Source organism: Gopherus evgoodei, chromosome 6 (genome assembly GCF_007399415.2).
Source record: "Gopherus evgoodei ecotype Sinaloan lineage chromosome 6, rGopEvg1_v1.p, whole genome shotgun sequence".
NCBI classification, from domain to species: domain Eukaryota; kingdom Metazoa; phylum Chordata; order Testudines; family Testudinidae; genus Gopherus; species Gopherus evgoodei.
In genome coordinates this window covers 111,495,271-111,517,321 of record NC_044327.1, presented here as the reverse complement: position 1 = coordinate 111,517,321, position 22,051 = coordinate 111,495,271, and the positions used below count along the sequence as shown (strand labels likewise).

Genomic DNA, 22,051 nt, shown 5'->3' with positions numbered 1-22,051 from the left:
GCCACTGCAAATTATGCACAGAACATGGATGCTAGGGCCCTAAATTCAGTCTTAAATAGAGTACAGTACCATAGTTTTTCCAGCAGTGTAATTCAAGTTAGGGGCTCTCTGTAGTTCTGTATGGGACTACAGCTTTGGGGTTCTCTAGAGACCTAAATAACAGGATCTGAGTCTCCTCTCACTTACACCAATGTAAACCAGGAGAAATGCTGCTGAAGTCACTGGAGTTACACTGGTGTAAATGAGGTCTGAATAAGATCTGAACTGTCAGTGCTCTCTTAATTGAAAGCATGTCATTTTTCATGGACTGAGCTGACTAGTGCTACTTATTTAAAACCTTTAAAACACTGGTCACTTTCCAGAGTGTCAACCAAATTAACGTTTAGCAGGATATGTCTGTACCCTCCCAAAGGTTTAGAAGAAAGTTTTACATCAGCTTCAAATACAATCTATATGCAGGGATCTTTAAACAATAATAAAAAAACTGTGTTTATTACCAAAATTAGGGTAATATACAACTTGAGTAACTGCCCTAGTCCAACAAATGCCACGTAGGTACCCTTTTAGTATGTGAATATGGAGTATGTACATACTTAAACCCACCACGGTTACATGGAGAGTGTTTTCATCAATAAGCTGCTTTCTGAGAAAAGGGCATGATGTCTGACAAGAGTTAATTTTTCATTGTGTAATGAGATTCCTTTAAATATTTGAAAATTAGATTTTATAAAAGTGAGGGCCTGAGCTAGTAAGTGTTGGACAACCTTCCATGTGTTACTGTGCCAAATCATCTCAGTCCTGAAATAAATACCCTTGTTATTTACAGCCAGATGCAGGATGGGAAAAGTCCCAATGCCAAGAAGCCTGGGAAAAGTTATATCTGGGCAAGTGTCAGGTTTCTTGCCTTTTAGACCAGCAGAACTGCAGAGGCTGGAGGCAGGCTGTATCAGATTGGCAGAGATCCTGCATTGGTGGGTTGTTTTTTTTTTTGGGGGGGGTGGCTTCCTCTGCAGCATGGGGCACAAGTCACTTGCAGGTTTAAACTAGTGTAAATGGTGAATTCTTTATAACTTGAAATCTTTAAACCATGATTTGAGGACTTCAGTAACTCAGCCAGAGGTTAGGAGTCTATTTCAGGGGTGGGTGAGGTTGTGTGGCCTTCAATGTGCAGGAGGTCAGACTAATGATCATAATGTTCCCTTCTGACCTTAAAGGCTATGAGGCTGAACAGCCTGAGGGCACAGCAGTTACTGAATTGCCAGAAAAGAGGGTGGCAGATGTGACTGATTAGAAATAAAGCAAAGAGAACTGTGGTGGGGAGGAAGAAAAGGGTTGGGCAAAACTGATCTGCCAGTGACAGGGGAGGGGAATGGGCCTAGCTACTGAAGTGATGCCTTACAAGCAAGTGTGTAACCCACACACCTTCTGGGTGCAGTGTTCTGTCCCATCTAGTGGCACCAAGACCACTTAAAGAGAGAGAAAAATGAGTCTGCTCCACAGCCTTAGCTAATAACCAGTTGTTGGCTTTTGGCTCATGCGCTAAGCTCCAGAGGTCCCAGTTTCAATCCTGACAACTGAGGTCTCTCAGTATTATACAGGTGGGGTTAGAAAAGCATAATGCTGAGCCTCAAGCAGAATGTTCTGTTACTGTTTTACTTAGAGCTGCAGTTCTCAACCTCTCCCCACACCAGGTTTCAGGGGGCCTGCCAAAATAAGCTAGAGATCATACAAAAAAAAATTGTTTCATCTCACACTATTTGGACACTGATTTTTTTTTTTAAAGCAGAGAGTGTGTTAATTTTCATGCATGATATGCTGAAACCTATTGGCTTCAGCAGGGCTGGCGTTAGGAGGTAGCAAACAGGGCAAGTGCCCGGGGCCCCATGCGACAGGGAACCCTGAAAGAAAAACAGTTGCTGTGGCACAGGTGGGCCATGCAGTCTTTAATAGCACGTCAGGGGCTCTCAGAAAGAAAAGGGTTGAGAACCTCTGCTTTAGAGGACTGTAATAACTGGGGAGTAGAGAGTTTGGGTAGGAATTTTTCAGCTACAGTCGGTCAGGTTGTTCAAGGTTCTCTTTGCCAGAAAGACAAGCAACCCTTTAACTTCTCAGCCAAGTTGACATTGGCACACAGTCTACTCTAAGAACCTTGCATACGTAGCAGCAGCTGCAAGTCACAGTTTGATTTGATTTTAAGAAAGAATAAGGCTCATAAACAAATAGTTCAAGGCAGCTGTTTCCAGAAGGATGAGTGATAATTTAAATTACCAACTAAGCCACAGAAGGTTTTATAGTAAAATAAGCTTAACATTTGATTATTTACTGCTTCTGCTAAACCATTTGAATTTAGGAAGGAGCTGGGCTCTCTAATATTTTGATACACCTTGTAATTGCAAGATTAGCTTCTGGTATCACAGCTAATATATTTAAATTAGTGAGTAAGTCAAGGATAGATTTGCAAATTATATATATATATTATATATAAAAAAGCTACATATGCACAGACTGTTTTCCACCTTTTTAAAAATAAACTCAACCCATCATACTATGTTTAAAAAAAAATTAATATTAACATTAAAGGGTCAAATAAGCATAAAATATATACAGAAGAGGATACTAAAGAATATGAAAAGCTTAGATGTAAATACACTTTTCAAAATTCAAAGTAAACTAAATATCCATGTGCTTCATGACAGAAGAATGAAATGTTTTGTGTAATTTGCAGAAAACAGAGGCTTTTGGCTAACAGTATTTTTAGTGTTTTCTGCTGCTGCACATCACTGTGTATCTGCCTTCCAGATAAAATAGATTAGTGACCACGTTGTTATATAATTAAAAAAAACCACAATATGTGCACTTATGGTCCTACAATAAATGACAGCCTATAAAGATTGATACGGTTCTAGTCACCAAAAATTCCAAGTCTTGTGGCTAGAGAAGACACAAACCTGTGGAGTCTATTTGTCACAAAGCTCAATCCTGGTTCACAAAGCGAAGTTTAGTTACCAAAATGAGAAACAGGTAAACCAAAATACAACTCTAAAGTTAATTTGCAAAGCAAAAAATTTGGAGCACAGTTTTGCTTATGAATCTATGCAAATAGAACTGAAATGGGTGCAAATTCAGGTGAAGTGTTGTGAGATGCCCTTTTGCTTAGAGACCCTTAATAAACTACTTACTGCCATAGAAGTAGGGTGACCAGATGTCCCGATTTTATAGGGACAGTCCCCATATTCAAGGCTTTGTCATATACAGGCACTTATTACCCCCTACCCCATCCTGATTTTTTCCACACTTGCTATCTAGTCACGATACATGGAAGTGAGTATAAGGAAATCTAAATTGATGTAATTTATATGAGAAAGAATTAGAAGAAGACATAGCCATAAGTAGGTAGAAGCCTACTTTAACTTGCACATTCTTGTACACTGTCCTGCTAGTTGCTTTTCAAGCTACAGGCTTCTCTTAAATGCTGGCTTCTCACCATTTAAGTCACACCAATACACAGGGCCTGGTTGTTCATTGACTTGCATCTCATATACCTGTTCAAACAGTATTCAAAATACTACCATTCTGTTTTAATACAGAAGTTTTATACAAGTGTAAATGTCTACACAAGGTGAAAATCTGTGGGGAGGGGAAAAGGGATGGGAAATCAGGCTCATTTACGGTCCAATTCTGATTCCACTTGCACTGTTTTTACAGCACTTTACTTCCACTGACTACTCCTGATTTACATTGGCATATAGGTAGGCAGATCAGGCCTAATTAGTCTTAACTCTGATTTTGACTCACTAAATTAAGTGTCCTTGATGAAAGACATTTATAATTGTGAACCATATCCATAAAAGCTATTTGGGAAAAGATGAAATACTATTTAACCTCCCCTCTCAAAGAATTCATTGCTTGAGCAAGCTCATACATACTAGTGAGCTTCACATTCAAAATAAAATCCAAATCAAGTTGCTTATTGAATCAAGACTACTTAAAGAGAAAGACAAAACTGCTATATTTAAAAAAAAAAAGGGAAAAAAGAATACAGAGAATATACATACAGATACAGAAAAGTAGGAAGAGAGAAAGATATGAGGAGGAAAGTAAAAAAAGGTAGAAAAATCCATCCTGCTGTCCTGGCTGTCTTAGCACTACTTCTAAAACAAACAAAGGCGGTGGGAACTAATAGCAGCAAGAGAGGATGAAATCAGAGATTCCAAGGCCAGAAGGGATCACGGTGCCCTTCTAGTTGGACCTCCTGTATAATACAGGCCATAGACCTTTTTTTAAATTATTCCTACTGCATATCTTTTAAGAAAAACATATAAGCTTCATTTACAAATTGCAATGATGAAGAATCCATCACAACCCTTTGTAAGTTGTTCCAATAGTTAATTACTCTCACTGTTAAAAATGTACAACTTATTCTCAGTCTGAATATGTTTAGCTTCATCTTTCAGCCATTGGATCATGTTATACCTTTCCCTCCTAGATTGAAGAGCCCATTTGTTTCTCATGTAGGTCCTTGTAAACTGTAAATCAAGTCACCCCTTAACATTCTCTGTGTTAAGCTAAATAGAGTGAGCTCTTTGAGTCTTTCACTATAAAGGTATGTTTTCTAATCCTTCAGTCATTCTTGTGGCTCTTTCTGAGCACACCACAACTGGACACAATATTCAGCAGTATTTGCACCAGTGCCAAATACAGAAGTAAAATTCCTATTCAAAATTCACCTGTTCATGAATCCGAGGATCACATTAGCCTTTTGGCTACAGAACCATATGCGAGGTCATGTTCAACAGGGTCAGGGCTGGCTCCAGGCACCAGCATTCCAAGCTGGTGCTTGGGACTGCATTCTGCAAGGGGAGGCAGTCCCTGTTGTTTTGCCCCCCAAGCAGCGTGCTGAATTGCCGCCCCAGGCTGCGGGGGCAGTCCGTGCACCGTTAGGGCGGCAGGCACGTTTCTGCAGTGAGAGCAATTTGGTAACAGCTTCTATGTTTAGCTGTCCGTGGAATAGAAGCTGCCACTGAATTGCCACCGCCGTGGAAACGCGCCTGCCGCCCTAAGGGCACACAGACTGCCCCCGCCGCCCACAGCGGCAATTCGGCGTGCTGCTTGGGGCGGTGAAAACTGTAGAGCCGGCCCTGAACAGAATATCCACCGTGAACTCCAAATTTCTTTGAGTCACTGTGCTGTATGCATGACCTATATTCTTTGTTCCTCGATATATACATATTCAAATGCATATTGTTAGGTCGGTATGCTGGGCGCAAGCTTTCTGAATCACTTGGTATCAGTGACCTGTCCTTTTCACTATTTGCCATTCCCCCAATTTGTGCGTCATCTGAAAACTATCAGTGATGATTTTACGTATTCTTCCAGGTCATCAATAAAAATGTTAAATAGAATAGGGCCAAGAACTGATCATTGTGGAATCTCACTGGAAATACACCCGCTGCATGATTATTCCCTATTTACAATTACATTTTGAGACCTATCAATGAGCCATCTTTTAATCCATTTAATGTGTCATGTTAAGTTTATATTGTTCTAGTTTTTAAACAAAATCAAAATGTGATGCAGTACCATAACAGCCTTACAGAAGCCTACATATGTTACATCAGCACTGTTACCTTTACCTCATAAAAAAAGATACCAAGTTATTTTGTCAGGATCTTTTTTCCATAAACCCATGTAGATGGGCATTAATTACATTACTCTACCCTCTTAATTCTGTATAAATCACATGGCTGATACGAGAGTGATTTGAAAATAAGAAAAAATTAAAATCGAAAATAAAACTGGCTAAAGGAAATAAGGAAAGGATGTCACATTTCTTGACCCATTCATTTGGAACATCAGAGCATCTGTGCTTCTAAGTATACTCAAATCATACTGGACTTTTCTCAAGGACTTAATCCACAGATTTATGGAGTTCAACAGCTGCGATACTCAGATGACTTAAAAGGTTCAGCATTACATAGGTTGTCACCTCTTGAAGCTTAACGTCTCTACATTTTAAAGAGATTAGAGACAATGATGTCCTTTTGGAGGTACTGCTCCTTAGTCACTGGAGTGGCCTAAAATCTCCCAACCACTTTCACCTTTGGTTTGTTTCCCCAAGCTTTTGATCTTAAATGTTATCTATGATGATGGTAACTGCCTTAGAAATCAATTTGTAAAACCAGAATTTCGATTTTAAATTTTCTGCAATTGTCAAAAATAGTGCTGCATAGTATTTCAGCATTCTGAAACTTCAACCAAAAAGGAGCTTTTTATTGTGCCTTAGAAGCAAAAATAAAACACTGTGAAGAGAAAGTGAGACAATACTAAAGTGTTGGTGGCACTTTATCCAAACTTTGCCCTTCTTCTACCTCACCCATCTTGCAGAAAAAAAAATTCAGCATTTTTCCCCTCTCCCCATTGGTTCCACTTGTATTTTAATTCTTCTTATTAGAAATATAGATCTGTAAATACTGAATTGAACATATACATATGTTGCTAGACAAACTTACTTCAGTATTGTGTCTATTCTAATTAACTCTTAAGAATGAAAAGGGTACCATACTAAAACGCAGTGATAATCAACTCTACTGCATTTCATGTTCTGCCTATCAGCATAGTTTGCATGGCAAGAAACAATCAGATTAATATTATTTTGTGCAATGACACACCTACTTGTCTGAGTTGTCTTATATAAAAAATTATCCCAGAAAAACATTTCACTTACATACCAAAGTTCTAAATAAAGTCCATTGTACAGGGTCCTGCACGTTTCACTTCTCTCTGATTTCTTCCATAATGGTAATATAGTAGCATTTAAAAAACAAAAGTTACTTACAAAAAATTGAGCCCTTTAATCCATTTAACTAGAAAATGCATTCATTGTTTGAATAGTCCAGGTCTGACATTTAAATCAGGTACATTGTAAGAGTATATCTGTGCATATCTCCCTCCCTACTAAATGGACACCTGCACAGTAAAGAACAGACAGATCTTGTTGCTCTCTGATAAGGTCACAGAGGCTTAGTTAGAATATAGCAATGCTTAATCCTCATTGGTTTTGCCTGCAGAGCACAAGGCTGTTTCCTTGACAACACAGCTGCAGTTGCTACGGCGTCCACAGCCACATGTGATGTCAACATTTTGGGATGGCCCACCATAAAAATCATTTATGTAATGCTATTTTCTAATCTTGTAGATTAGAAATGAAAATCAGTGAGAACCTCCAATATGTTCCCCCTCTGCCCAGATTTAAGCATTTAGCTATTATGCATTTATTTACAGTAGTTTACCCAATGTGCCAGTCACTAAACATGGAAGACATGATTCCTGCCCTGGTGAGTTCACAGTTTGGTTATTTTAAAAAAAAAATCTCTTTGAAGATATAAAGTGCTTTAATCTTCTACTAGAGATTTAAAATGACAGACTGTATTAGGAGCTGTATTCAGAAATGCAACAATATTCTGGGAAGTAGAAATATGATCAATGACATACCAAATAATTTATGCTAAGGGCTGTAGCTGTAGCCAAGAAGAGGATTTTTACAGAAACGGAAATGTCTTCAGGCACTCAATAATAGCTACTGTCGTTGATATACTACTTCAAGGTTGAAATTCACCATAGTGTAGAGAGACAAGGTCTAATACATTACTTAAGCTTTACCTCAAGACCCATGTTAATCGCCAAGCTTTGGTCTCATTGAAATCAATGGGAGGTTTGCCACATGACTTCAGCATGATCAGTATTTGGCCCTACAAGCTTATGTGGCGCTAAAATGAAACAGGGCCTTGTGTATCCCTTCTGTACTGGAGTCGCTAGTTCATTTGGGAAATTGTTCAAGTAGCTCTTTTCTACTATTTTATTACTGCTCAATCCATATAGATTGTTTCATAAATGCTGAAAACACCATCACCGATTACCTGACAGCTTGCAATTCATGCTTTTCTGTTAGATTTTGATATCCCATTTCTCTATTAAATTTCTCTATGTTCTGTTTTCATAACAGTAGTGTAACTTCTTGCCGACTGAATCCTACAGGTTCGCTTAATTTTTCACTTTGATGTTCCTCCCCGCTGCTCATGTAGTAATCCAGGTTAAGGTGTTTTCTTGGCAGTAACAAGGATTAGTCAAAATACTAGATATGCATTTAACTTGTAATAACATCCCTAGTTGAGATTTAAGATGAGCAAATAGCTGTATATTCATCTTCTCTGTTTATTGAGGCTACATTATAACAGTGGCAGTGCACTCCACTATCTAGCTCCATTCCAGGAAACCCAGAGCAGGCTGCTGGCTGATTATAAAACCAAGTGACCTTAATAGCCATCCAAAATATTAGAATCTAGTGATGCATGGCTAACAGAAGTGTGTGTGAGACAGTGGTTCCCAAACTTTAACAACCTGTGAACCCCTTTCACTAAATGGTCAAGTCTCGCAAACCCTCTCCTAAAAATGAATATTTCCAGGGATTTTCTCCTGTACCTGAGTATAAATTATAAAACAGTGATCTTGGAAATATAAAATTTGTTTTTGTGATATGCTTATTACACACTCATTTATCATTACAGTATATTTATTACATTATGAAAATGGCAACACTTCCAAGATCTCACTTTTGTAGCTTGTATCGCTTTGAATAAGCCTATTATAAGACAAGGCTCCTATGTTTCATCAAGGAGTATCAGATGTGAAACAGCATGAAGGTATTTAAGAAGCCAACTCAGAGTTCCTCCTACACAATCATTCAGATCTTGAGCAGTCCAGGCAAACAACTCACATTACAACAAAGCTTAAACTTGTTCATAATAATTTAAAAAACAATACAAGCGGCCTATTTAATTTTAAAACAGCAAAAACTATCCGCCTCCCTTTCCATTTCCTATAAGACAGGTGTTCTCAAACTGGGGGTTGGGACCCTTCAGGGAGTCATAAGATCATTACATGGGGGGGGGGTCCACAAGCTGTCAATCTCCACACCAAACCCCACTTGCCTCCATCATTTATAATGGTGTTACATATATTAGAAAGTGTGTTTAATTTATTGGGGGGGTCGCACTCAGAGGCTTGCAGTGTGAAAGGGGTCACCAGTAAAAAGTTTGAGACCCACTGCCATAAGGAGTCTTGAAGTTTAAATCTCAGTGTGACCGATATGCTTGCTTTGATCTGCTTAGCTCTTGGAAGTCCAGGGACTCTGGGCTGCTGGCCCCGTGCTGCCCAGGGTCTCTAGGAACAGCTCTGTCTGCCATTAGGGAATTCCTCCCCCGCACCCCCCTCTGCCCCGAGAACCTCCTTAACATTTTGCAAACCCCAGTTTGAGAACTACTGGTGTGGGGGACAAGAAATCTTCCATTGATCCATAAGCCTTAGGTCTCATGTAGTGCCCTCTGCTATGGAGCAACCTTATTTCTAGTGAAATCAGCAGAACACCCCAAAACTGCTGCTTACGCTTTTGAGCGTGAATAGTTCCACACAGGTCTGTTTTGGTGCCCCTAGAGGGGGAATAACTTATTGTAAACAACAACTAGAGCAACAGTACATGTGAAATGTGATCAGTATATTTTGGAGAGTGAATATGAAGTGTGCGCCCACAGAAATAGCCAGAGAATGCATGACAGCTGATCCAGAAAGCTTTATCTGTATTAGCTGATGTTTTAGAGTATGTAGTGTTGTGTCTAATAGCGGATATGTGCTGAATTAGGAATACCGTGTTGTGTTGTCAGGGATGGTAGTTAATGAGGAATGATTCCCAACTACAAAGTTTTAACTTATCACAGGCTTGATCTCTTCAGCTTGCAATTCATGCTTTTCTGTTAGATTTTGATACCCCATGTGGACTTCATCATTCTAAAGCCAGTGTTCCCCAGGAACACGAGAATTAGGAACTGCTTAGACAACGAGGGTGAAATCCAGACTCCACTGAGTTCAATGAGGCAGAATTTCACCCCAAGTTTTTGAAACGCCTGTCAAAATGTGACATGAAAAATTAGGCAGCATACCTTGTTAATTCAGAGGAGAAATTTTCTAGAGATAAGATGGCACACATAACATTCCCAAGCTCACTTGTTGCTTGGCACCCACAGTACACTTATGTTAATGGCAAGCATATGAGCCATTTATAAGATGCATAATGCCTCCTAAGAAATCGGCATGACACTAGGTGAAAGGGGACCATCTTGCATCTAATGAATGTTAAAAGCATGCTTGCCAAGAAGGGGGCCCTAAAATTATTTTATGCCTATGAACCTTTCAGCTGCTTTAATGTTCAAATGTAAAAAGGGCCTGTCATAAACAGATAGCTAAGGGTTAATGTCTCTTTCACCTGAAGCACCTGACCAGAGGACCAATCAGGAAACCGGATTTTTTCAACTTTGGGTGGAGGGAATTTTGTGTCTGAGGGGTTTGTTTTCTGTCTGCCTGCTTTCTCTGAGCTTTGGAGAAGTAGTTTCTGCTTTCTACTCTTCTGTTTCTAAGTGTAAGGACAAAGAGATCAGATAGTAAGTTATATGGTTTCTTTTCTTTGGTATTTGCATGAATATAAGTGCTGGAGTGCTTTGATTTGTATTCTTTTTGAATAAGGCTGTTTATTCATATTTCTTTTAAGCAATTGACCCTGTATTTTGTCACCTTAATACAGAGAGACCATTTGTATGTATTTTTTCTTTCTTTCTTATATAAAGCTTTCTTTTAAGACCTGTTGGAGTTTTCTTTTCTGGGAAATTTCAGGGAAATTAAGTCTGTACTCACCAGGGAATTGGTGGGAGGAAGAAATCAGGGGGAGATCTGTGTGTGTTGGATTTGCTAGCCTGATTTTGCATTCCCTCTGGGTGAAGAGGAAAGTGCTTTTGTTTCCAGGACTGGGAACGGAGAGGGGGAGTCACTCTGTTTGGATTCACAGAGCTTGTGTCTGTGTATCTCTCCAGGAGCACCTGGAGGGGGGGAAGGGAAAAAGGATTATTTCCCTTTGTTGTGAGACTCAAGGGATTTGGGTCTTGGGGTCCCCAGGGAAGGTTTTTCAGGGGGACCAGAGTGCCCCAAAACACTCTAATTTTTTGGGTGGTGGCAGCAAGTACCAGGTCCAAGCTGGTAGCTAAGCTTGGAGGTTTTCATGCTAACCCCCATATTTTGGACGCTAAGGTCCAAATCTGGGACTAAAGTTATGACAGGGCCTGCCTACTTATTTGAGCGTTAGCCAACTGAAAGAAGATGAAGACACAGAAAGAAATTTAAAAAGAAACCTCCACCCACCACAGGTGCTTTGCAGGAAGAATGGCTGAAAACAAGATTCAGCAGCCCAAATACATTTCTTGGAATAAACTGGCAGAGTGTAAAACCAGTTCTATGGTGTTTCATTGGCTTTTACTAGCAGAAACATTTTGCAAAACAGATTGCAAATAACACCCTTGGCTAATGATTTTACAATTCACTCTTAGATTTGAAATGATCATATACTTCTAAGTTATGCTTTAATGAAAAAAAGGAAGCAATATGTGAAACAAGTATTACTGAAGCAATGAATATCTGAAGGCCCATGAAGCTAAATGGCAAATTATAGTGGCTTCCTTTTCCCCACCCAGATCTGTTGCCATTTCTTTAAACGTTATCTATGTGAATAAGATTGTAAACAGCTTGGAACAGGAAGCTTGTCTTCTTTTCTGTAATGTACCATGTTTATCAGTGGCATTTTGTGAATTATAAGCAATACATTCATCCAGTCTGTCTAAAACCAAGGAGTACTAGAAAATTCAATGACACAAAAAGATGTCTGAAATTACTCCCAAGAATCAAGAATTGATATACTGGCCGAATGAACTTCTCTAACTTCTGAAATGTTTCCATCAAACAAAAATCCAGTCCCAGAAGGACAAAGCTTTTGACAGTAATTAGGGATGAAAGTGTTAATTTATATTTCTATATCATGAGGTGGTTATTAAATGCAGGATTTTCAGAAGACTATTTTACTTTCACACTGCCTCAAAGCTCTCCAGTTGGAGATCATATTCTATGTATATGGTGAGTGTACAAAGCCAGCTAATAATGACCACCCACCTAAGATGACTGAAACTGTAACAACTAATTTTATATATATTTTTTTAAAATTGCTCTTTGATGATAAATATGCAGAGGTCAGGAAGGAATTTTCCTCCAGGGCAGATTGGCAGGGGCCCTGGAGGTTTTTCGCCTTCCTCTGCAGCGTGGAGCATGGGTCACTTGCTGGTGGATTCTCTGCAGCTTGAGGTCTTCAAACCACAATTTGAGGACTTCAATAACTCGGACATAGGTTAGGGGTTTGTTATAGAAGTGGATGGGTAGGGTTCTGTGGCCTGCTTTGTGCAGGAGCTCAGACTAGATGATCATATTGGTCCCTTCTGACCCTAAAGTCTATGAGTCTATGATGTTTCTTTTCTGCACATAGTTCTCTATTCTTTTCTATAGCAAAAGAAAATTCACAAACAAAAAACTTTATTTAACATTACTTAAGGTTGCTCTCATCAAACTAAACTATGGAACATTAGGAAATGCAAAGTTAAGGATTAAAAAGAGTTGCAAGATCCTGAAAATACCAGAATGAACATTGCCCAAACAACTTTAATTTTTCCCCCTGGGCATGTGTGTTATGTACAGGATTTAATTATAGGCAGAAGTGAAGTTTGCTTTAAGAGATTAGCCCAGCATCACCCAGAAACTCTGTGGCAAAGGCAGGGATAGAATCCAGTTCTCCAAGGCAGCATTCAACTGTATTAACCAGGAGATCATCCTTTCTCTTCCTACATCACCTGCCTCATTCACTTCACACCTTCCAGGTCGATCTGCCTCCAAACCATTCCCAGAGAACATCTATATACACTCATGCTTCATACCATCCAAGTTCCTTGTGTCCCATCCTGACACCAAGTGGTGGGCCTTGCTGTGATGTGAGGATGGTGAGGATCCTTGGTGGGACAATTTGTACTCCACTCTGGTCCCAGGGCCCACCAGGAATATTAGTTGGCTGCTCGTACATGGAGCCACAAGCATGGGTGTGTGTCTAGCATGGTTCATGAATTCCTCCAGCACCGGCCCTTTCTGTGGTGAGAGGCTGATCCTGGTGCACATCTACCTACAGTGCATCAGATTGGAGCCAGCTCCTCCAGCTCCTCCTCTTCCTGCTCCTCCAGAATCTCCTACTGAGGGTCTGGCTGTACTTCACTCTGCACCTCCTGATCCACACACATACTGTGGCCCCATAAAGTTGCAAGGCCTCCTCGTCAGCCTTCTTCTGGTGCTCACCACGATGGCCATTCATCACACCAAGAGGAGGAAACTGGATGGGGAGCACTCTGACTGTAGGGCCTATTTCTAGTCCCTTGTTCAGTCATGCCTCTAGGCAAAGTTCCTCTGGCAGGAGTCCACTGTCTCCCTTGGATGCCTTGGAGAAGCACTGGGTGCTGTCCAGGGTTCTCTGCTTGATGTCCCCTTCCAGTTCTCTGTTTCTTTACTTCTGACCTCACCCTTTCTCCTGCATGCATCAGTGGTTCCTCCCCCTTAATTGAGGGACAGAGCCTTTAGTTTTGGGTGGGCCTACATCCACCCATCCTTGGTACTTCAAATAGTACAAGCCATCCAACTTCTGCAACAAATGAGGAAGGGGTGATACAGACAACAGCCTCCTTAGTACACAACACTGATTCACCCCCAGAGTAGCTTCTGTGCACTGAAGGAACCAGTGGTCCTGTGTAAAAAATAAAAATAATGAGATCATGTATGGGCAACATTCATCTGATATATCTTAACTTGGGAATCATTAACTTTGTATTTCCTTATTTTTCATGGTTTAGTTTACTGAAGAGAGAATCCTTTATTAACATTAAATGAAGGTTTTGTTTGTGAATTTCCTTAGTTTTTAATAGAAAAATATTTAACATGTGCTATTTAAACAAAAGTTACACATTTGTTATCTCCAACATATTTTATTGCTATGTGATGGTCTCACCACTCAGTGATATGTTGATCAGTATATTGATCAAATTAAACTGTATTCAAAACAATTTGTTTTTATATGCAAATTAAATTGTACTTTTCTAAATAATTTTTAGCTGTGTAACAAAACAGTTGAGACCTCTAGAATTACCTTCTTTTTTTTTAATAAAAGGTAAATAATCATAAAGAGACAGGCCCACCAATTTGTAACAAGCCTATAAATAAAATTACAGCTCTTTTTCAGATATATTGTATCTTATTTTCATGTAACCCTTGAAAGTTACAAAATAACTTAAGTAACAAACCCAAAGGTGCACAGGACTTTGTCAAAACCTAGTCTGATTTGTTACTTCTCTTCCCAGGACCTTTCTTTGTAAAGGTGTTATGCTAGTCTGAGGTAAATCATTTATCAAAGGCAGCCATTCCCTTACAACCTAGGCAATAGTGATTCTACCAATGTATATGAACAAACTCGAGGGAGTGAGGGAGGAGCAGCTGATTATCGCCGATATCACCATGTTACTATTCAGGCAGCAGCAAATGTGCATTGAGAAGTGGGGGACAGAAGTCAGGCTTTCCTACTATTCAATTTTTCCCAAATTTCCTAAAACCCCAACATACAAACACAAATTATACACTGGAGATCATTCCACACCCATTAATTAGTTGCTGAAATTTGGTTCAGATTCCCCTTTTACAAAGGAAGCGTTGAGCAAAAAGGTGAGACACAAAGTAAAGAAGTGATCTGAGACAGCTAATTATATGTGTTCCTAGAAGCAACACCTATAGTTAAAGTTGCCTAACACATTCTCTTAAAAACTCTTATTTTCAGTGGCTTATAATGGAAGTAGCCCAGGGAGTTGCAGCTGTCGTGCAGCTGTTCCAGGAGGCACTATAGACAGCTGCAATCCACAGGGCCCTGGGCTGGAACCCGGAGTAGAGGGTGGGTCTGGGTTCCCCCCAAATCTCCCAACTCCTGATCAGACACAGGAGGAATTGACCTGGACTGTGGGTTCTACCAGAGAAGCTCTCTGGGCTGTTCCCTGACCCACATGGTGAATCTCTGAGGTGAACAAACCCCCCAATAAGCGCAGGGCCCACCAAGATAGAGGAGGAACTTTGTCACATTTCCTATTGGGACCCCTGCCTCAGTCAGAGCACAGGATGGACCGTGAATGACAGATCTGTAAGATGTTTTCTTGTGGTTAAGGTACTTGTCTGAAAGCTAGGAGAGTTGAATTCTATTTCTGGCTCCATCACAGACTTCCTATGTTGAATAAGACTATCATAGCATATATGCACAAGGGCACTGGATTAACATGGCATGAGCAAGCTTCATCTCAGCATTTCAGTATGCAACTTTGCAACAACAACATTACATACAAAAAACTATTAAACCCAAATCTTCTCATAAACCAAAGAGACAGAAGCAATGAGTTTCTTTCTTTCCTTTTTCCTAGAAGCCACCCGATCATATCAGTAGAGTTCTAGACTATGACTCAATCTATCAATTCAGATTTCACTAATATATTCCAGAACCCAACCTTTATCAGTGGGTAGTACTATCAGATTATTTCAGAGTATCACCCATCCACATCATGGGAGACCTTTCCAGAAGGAAGGATGTGAATATCCGGCACAGGTCCAACACCACAACATCATCCTTCTCCAAATTTTGTCCTTGCATACTTAAGAGCATACAGAAATTTTGAGAGAATCCAAACTGCGCCCTGCAAATTTGGTACAAGCTCTTCATTCACCCAACATAAAACATGCAATAATCAGCAAGCCATTGCCTGATGTAGCCTACTCACCTAATACCACCCATTGTCTCATCTTAATCTCTTCTGAGCAAGTTGATCAAGATAAAGAGCAACAGCTAGTGTCAACTAAACATATCCACTGCAAACATCCTTGACCCTTCCCAATTGTCTTCAGGCTGGGATTTGGAACAAAGGCGGCTCTTGTCACACAGATGGACAAGGGGCAAACATTCATATATTTAGTTCTGTTGATCACTCTGCAGCACCTGATATCTTTTAACATGAAATACTGCTATCTGGCCTGTGAGCTGAGGCAGACTGAGGTTTTGTGGGGCCCAGGGGCAGACTGGGAGGAGCACCAGGCTGGCAAGCAGAGCAGGGTCAGGGATCAGGGTGCCCATTTTTCTGGTCCCCCTCCCCAATTGGCTGGGGCCCGTTCAGCCCAGCGGCTAATCCACCACTGCCTGTGAGACATTGCTGGGGTTAGTGGGAATGCAATGAGGTGGCTCAAATCCTTCCTCCAGACCAAGCTTAGAGGAGAATGATAGGCAACTGATGTTCCAGCTCTAGAGTCCTCACCTGGGGAAAGTCAGTAAGAGGAATTCTCTCATTCAACATCTACACAAAGCCACTGGAAGAAAAAAAATAAGTCACATCTGTTTGGTAACTGTTCTTAGAGATGTGTTGCACATGTCCATTCCAATTTAGGTGACTCACAAAGCAGTTCCAGATGGAGTGAATATCAGAGGCTACCTAAACAAAGACTGCAGCACTACTCTCCCAAGTCTAGCATCATCTCTTGAGGCCTGAGAGAGCACAAAATGAGTGGTGATGGTATGAAGAGAAGACCAAGTTGCAGTCACTGATGGGAACATGACCTAAGAAAGCAGCCAACGTTGCTTGTGCTCTGGTAGAGCACACTAAAACTCTGAGGCTGCTGAGATTCCACCACATCTTTGCACAGTTGACTACAATCATAGGGCTGGAAAATAAAACAAGAACAAATCCTCCCTCTATCAGAGGATGGAATGCAGAGATAGCTGCCATTTGAATGCTCTGGGAACTGACAGAGTCCTTTTCCCATGAGGTGGTGCAGGTAATCCAGAATAAACTAAATAGGAGCCCAGGAAGGAGAAATATCTTTCTGCTGGGACCATACAGAAAACATCTTCCATTTCTTGAGGTAGTATAACTGGTGGAGAGATTTCAGACATTTAAAAGAACATTCTGAACTCCAAGGGAAAAAAGTCTGCTCAGTGACTGGACTCCCCCACATGTAGACTGAGGGGTTGAGATGCAGAATCTGGCTGTGGTCCTGGAAAACTATGTCAAACTGAAAGACTCAACAGGTCCAAGAACTGAAACTGATGAGGTCAGGCTGGTGCTATCAAAATTAGCATGGTGTGATCTTGTCTGAGGTTGAACAAAACTCTCAGCACAGTAGGTATGGGAGGAAAAGTGTATAGAAGTTTCTCTCTCCAAAAGAAGTAGGAAGGCATCTGGCTGTGACCTGCAGTTGAACTGAACTGATGACACTTCCTGTTTTGTTGACAAATAGGTGCACTTCTGGCACTCCCCCAATCTGGAGAATGGACTTTGCTATGTCAGGTCTGAGGGATCATTCCTGCTCTCTGCTGAACACTCGGCTGAGATGGTCTACTAGACAGTTCTGGTGACTGGGGAGGTGAGATGCTTTGAGAGTAGTTCTGGTTTTGGATGCAGAAAGCCCACAAGTTCATTGCTTCTTGATGGAGGAGCTCTGACCTGGCACCTCTGCTTGTTTAGATAAAACATCACAGCAGTGTTATTGGTGAGCACTTGCACAGAACAACCTTTAATGTAGGGAAGAAATAAAATTGATGATCCAGGTAGATTGCTTGACATTCTCAAACACTGATGTGGAGAGAGAGAGAGAAAGAGAGAGTCTTGAGCTGATCAGAAACCCTGAGTCTGAAAGTCTCCTAAATTAGCTCTCAACTGGGGGTGGGGGGGAAAGCATCTGAGAGTAGGATCATGGAGAGGAGGACTGGGGCAACAGGAACCCTGCTGCATACATTGACAGGGGCCATCCACCCAGCCACAGATGGCTAAGCATTTGCAGGCACATGAGTTAGCATGTCCAATGGATGATGAGAGGGAGACTAGACAGACTTCAACCACCTCTGCATGACTCTGAGGTGAAGTCTGGCATAGGGAGTCATGTATGTGCAAGATGACGTGACCTAGAAGTTTTAGGCAGTTTCTCACTGTCATATGAGGTTATGCCTTGAAGTCTTTACATAGGTCCAATATCTCCTGGAATCTCATCTGAGAATATGCTCTCATAGGGGTCAAGTTGTCATCCAGTTATGGGTACACCTGGACCTCTCCCTTCCTGAGATGTGCTGCAGCTAGTGTCATGCATTCTGTGAGGACTTGAGGGGCTTGTGACAGGTCAAAGGGGAAGACCATAAACTGATAATCAACAGCGGACCTTAAGAACCAGCTTTGATTCTAGTAAATAGCCAGATGGAAGCAGACATCCTTGAAGTTGAAGGCAGCAAACTAGTGATTGCGATCTAGGAATGGGACAACAGATGCTAGGGTACCCACATGAAACTTTATCTTTTTTTTTTAATATATCTGTTGAGGTTTTGCAGGTCTAAAATGGATCTGAGGCCTTCCTTGGACTTTGACATGAGTAAATAATGGGAATAGAATCCCTTGTTATGAAGCTGAGAGGTAGTTCCTCTACTATAGCCCCTAGCCATAACAAAGACTAAACTTCTTGAATGAGTATGATCATGTGAGAATGGACCCTGAAAAGGGTTGGTGGGGGGATAGAGGTGAATTGCAGGGTATATCCCAGTTCCATCATGATTAGAACCCAATCAATCTTTGTAATATGGTCCAAGAATTCAAGAAGTAAAATAACCTGCTCTCAAAGAGGGAGTGAGGAACCATAGATACTGTTTGTGGTAATTCCTTAAAGATACAATTAGAAAGACAATTTAGGTAAGTATAGATTGTGGTGCTATAGCACCATACATTCATTTGAAAATCTGAAACAGTAACTGTTACACAATCTATTTTCATTGTTCTTTTTTACCTCTTCAATAGATCAAATTTCCAAAAACAAGATAGAGATGTAACTCTTATGCTTATCACTGGAGGCATCAGATGAAATTCAGAGAAGGATAACTGCAGTCACCAAAAACTGTACGATATGATGAAAGAAATGGCTAATCCGCACAACACTGGACCTTTCAGAGCAGAGCTTTCAGCTTTACTTCTATTTTAGCTTAGCATGTGCTGGTCAAGATCCAATACAAAGTAGGAGGTAAATGGATAAAGGATTTTCTGCAACAGATGGAGGAGGTGAGGAAGAAAAGAGGCTGATTTACAGAGCGGAATATGAGCATATTATGTGCTGCCTCATGTGTAAGGGCAAGTTATTTGTAACAATTTTATAACTTACTAATCAAAAATAACCATTTCTATACCTTTAAAAATCTTAAAAAGAATGTCATAAAATATATTAATGCATAAGAAATAAAATAAGATCAGTGCTAAATAACAGACTACATGTAAAGTGACTTATGCTACTCAGATGTGCCACTCCATTTCGGATCACACTCACCGTCGCTTCATTGTCAGGACTCCCACTACATTCCCATGCTAAGGCCAGCCTATCTTAATGCCCCTGCCCCCTCCCTGGGAAAAAAAACCCTCTCCTATCAGAGTCCTCTCTCTCTCTCTAGTCCTGTCTAGATTATAATGAAATTGTGTTCACAAGTCTATAGCACAGTTTTGGGAACCTGTATAGAACATTAACATCTTTGGTCAAAAGCAGCAAAGAATCCTGTAGCACCTTATAGACTAACAGATGTTTTGGAGCATGAGCTTTCGTGGGTGAATACCCATTTCACCCATGAAAGCTCATGTTCCAAAACGTCTGTTAGTCTATAAGGTGCCACAGGGTTCTTTGCTGCTTGTACAGATCCAGACTAACACGGCTACCCCTCTGATCTTTGGTCAAGAAAACTGTTTTAATATCCTGCTAACAAAGCACATATTTAAACATGGTTTCTGATAACAGTGTGTGAGTGTAGGAAGGGCCTATGAAACTCTTCAGTCTCTTACATCTCTCTCAGTTCACACTGTAAATTCCTTTGCGCTCTCCTCTATCTCCTCTGTGACCATAGGCCCCCTATATCCTCTAATCCTCCCTTTCTGTTTGGAGAGTCTCTTTCCTATATATCTCTTTATTCAGTAGCAGCCAACCCTCAGCCAAAGAGCCATTTCATTGCCAAGCTGTCACAGCTCCAAGAAATGGTTAAACATGATACAATTTTATAATCTCATTACATATATTGAATACAATAACAACACCACGTTGTATATAGCTCTTTATATGCTCAAAGCACTGTAAAGAAAGTAAGAAATAAGCCTTATGAGACAAGTACACAGTGATATCCCAATTTTATAGCTGGGGCAACAGAGACAGAATGGTTAAGTGACTTGCCGAAGGTCACACATCAAGTCATCAGCAGAACCAGGCTTAGAAGTTAGTACTTCCTGCTTCCCAACACTGTGCCCATTTCTCCAGACCACTATGCCTGAAAGAAGAGTTAAATAAAAGTTAAAACAGAAGCTGGATTAGCACCTGATGCCAAGAGGAAACCTTCTTTCCATTCACTACCAGAGCTTCAGTCAGGGCTGGCTCCAGGCCCCAGCGTGCCAAGCGCGTGCTTGGGGCGGCATGCTGCAGGAGGCGCTCTGCTGGTTGCCGGGAGGGCGGCAGGCGGCTCTGGTGGATCTCCCGCAGGCATCCCTGTGGAGGGTCCGCTGGTCCCGCAGCTCCGGTGGAGCATCCGCAGGCACGCCTGCGGGAGGTCCACCGAAGCCGCGGGACCAGCAGACCCTCCACAGGAACGCCTGCGGGAGATCCACCGGAGCCGCGGGACCAGCGAGTGGCAGAGCACCCCCCACGGCGTGCCACCATGCGTGGGGTGGCGAAATGGCTAGAGCCAGCCCTGGCTTCAGTTTCCATCTTTATACTGACTATGCTTTTTGAAGTACTTGCAGATGTATTTTTAAAATTGTCAAATTTAATGTTACATCTTCAAACACTTTCAGCCACTTCTGCAAATAACCCTAATTACTATGAGTTTAACAGTAAAACTGACAGCCCAAAACTTCTAGCTTCTTATTAAATACCTGTTATACAAGTTATCAGTTACCACAACTCTAATTTCACTTACTGTTCTGTAATTACCTTCCATTACAGCAACTCTCAAAGTTCAGACATCAAAGCAGAAGGTTTCACTCATCTTAGTTGTCTTCCGGCACTAATACATATTTAACACATCTTTGTATCTATGTTGTCTCTGTTTTTTCTGTATAGCACCATATTTTTATGAGGCAACAGCCAACCTGTTGTCAGGATGTTATTTAATTTACCTTTGTTCAAGAAAACATTTTCAAGGTCCTTCTGAATGACAAGCTTAACGCAAATGTAAAAGATTAACTATTTTACTTGTCTATTTCTTAAAGAATTAATTAGAGAAGGTGTAACACCACCAACTCAGAAGACAGTGCTTAAAGTCAGTGTAGAGCAAGGCATGCATCATAGAAGTTTTAATCAGAGTTTAGCAGTTAATGAAAGTGTCTATAGTATTAAACATTTTGTTTTATCAGTCTCCTTCTAGTGAACTAATAGTGGACTGAGGGAAAAAAATCAATTTTAGACTTTCCTCATGATAGTTTCTATTTTCTAACCTAAAAGCCTTGTTTTCAGATTATTAGTAACAAAGATAACATCCTTGTCATAGGACAGCCCCACCTGGAGTGCTGTCCTGCAGCAGATCCAGCAGGACAGGTACACCTGTCTCAATCTCCCCTTTCAGGGTCCTACAAAACAGTCAAAATAGTCTTGCCCTTGTGGGGTTAATTTATTACAAAAGTTCCATGCACAAGCCATAAGAAAACAAATCCTAGCACAAAATCCCACAACCATAATCCAGACATTACATCAAATACAACACTGGCATCCCTCATCATACACTAGCTCTCTGCCAGTCTTCTCCCATCCTTGTACCAGGACAGCCACCCCAGCTCATCCACCTGGAATGCAACCCCCCTTTTCTCAATAGGAATCCCTACAGTCTCTCTGCTGGGTGGTCATCTTTATAAGGAGAGCATCCTTCACTCCCCCTGACCCTCTCATGGTTCCTTTATGTCCAACTCTCTAGGACAGAGACAGACATCAGCAGGTAAGTCATCCCAGCCCTCTGCTGCTCCCATTCTTTCAGCCCTATGTGGGCTTTGGCTTCAGCTCAGAGCCAGCAGACATA

The 22,051-nt window shown here is 41.0% G+C and overlaps 1 protein-coding gene across 7 annotated transcripts in view; it reads right to left on the bottom strand.

The window, feature by feature from the left end:
- Positions 1 to 6,954, bottom strand: part of PRLR (prolactin receptor) — a 253,697-nt gene extending 246,743 nt beyond the window's left edge. For all 7 annotated transcript variants that reach the window (XM_030567215.1, XM_030567212.1, XM_030567214.1 and 4 more), the window contains exon 1: positions 6,729 to 6,954. The gene's annotated coding sequence lies outside the window, so the exon portion shown is untranslated. The remainder of the gene's footprint in view (positions 1 to 6,728) is intronic.
- Positions 6,955 to 22,051: the final 15,097 nt, after the last annotated feature.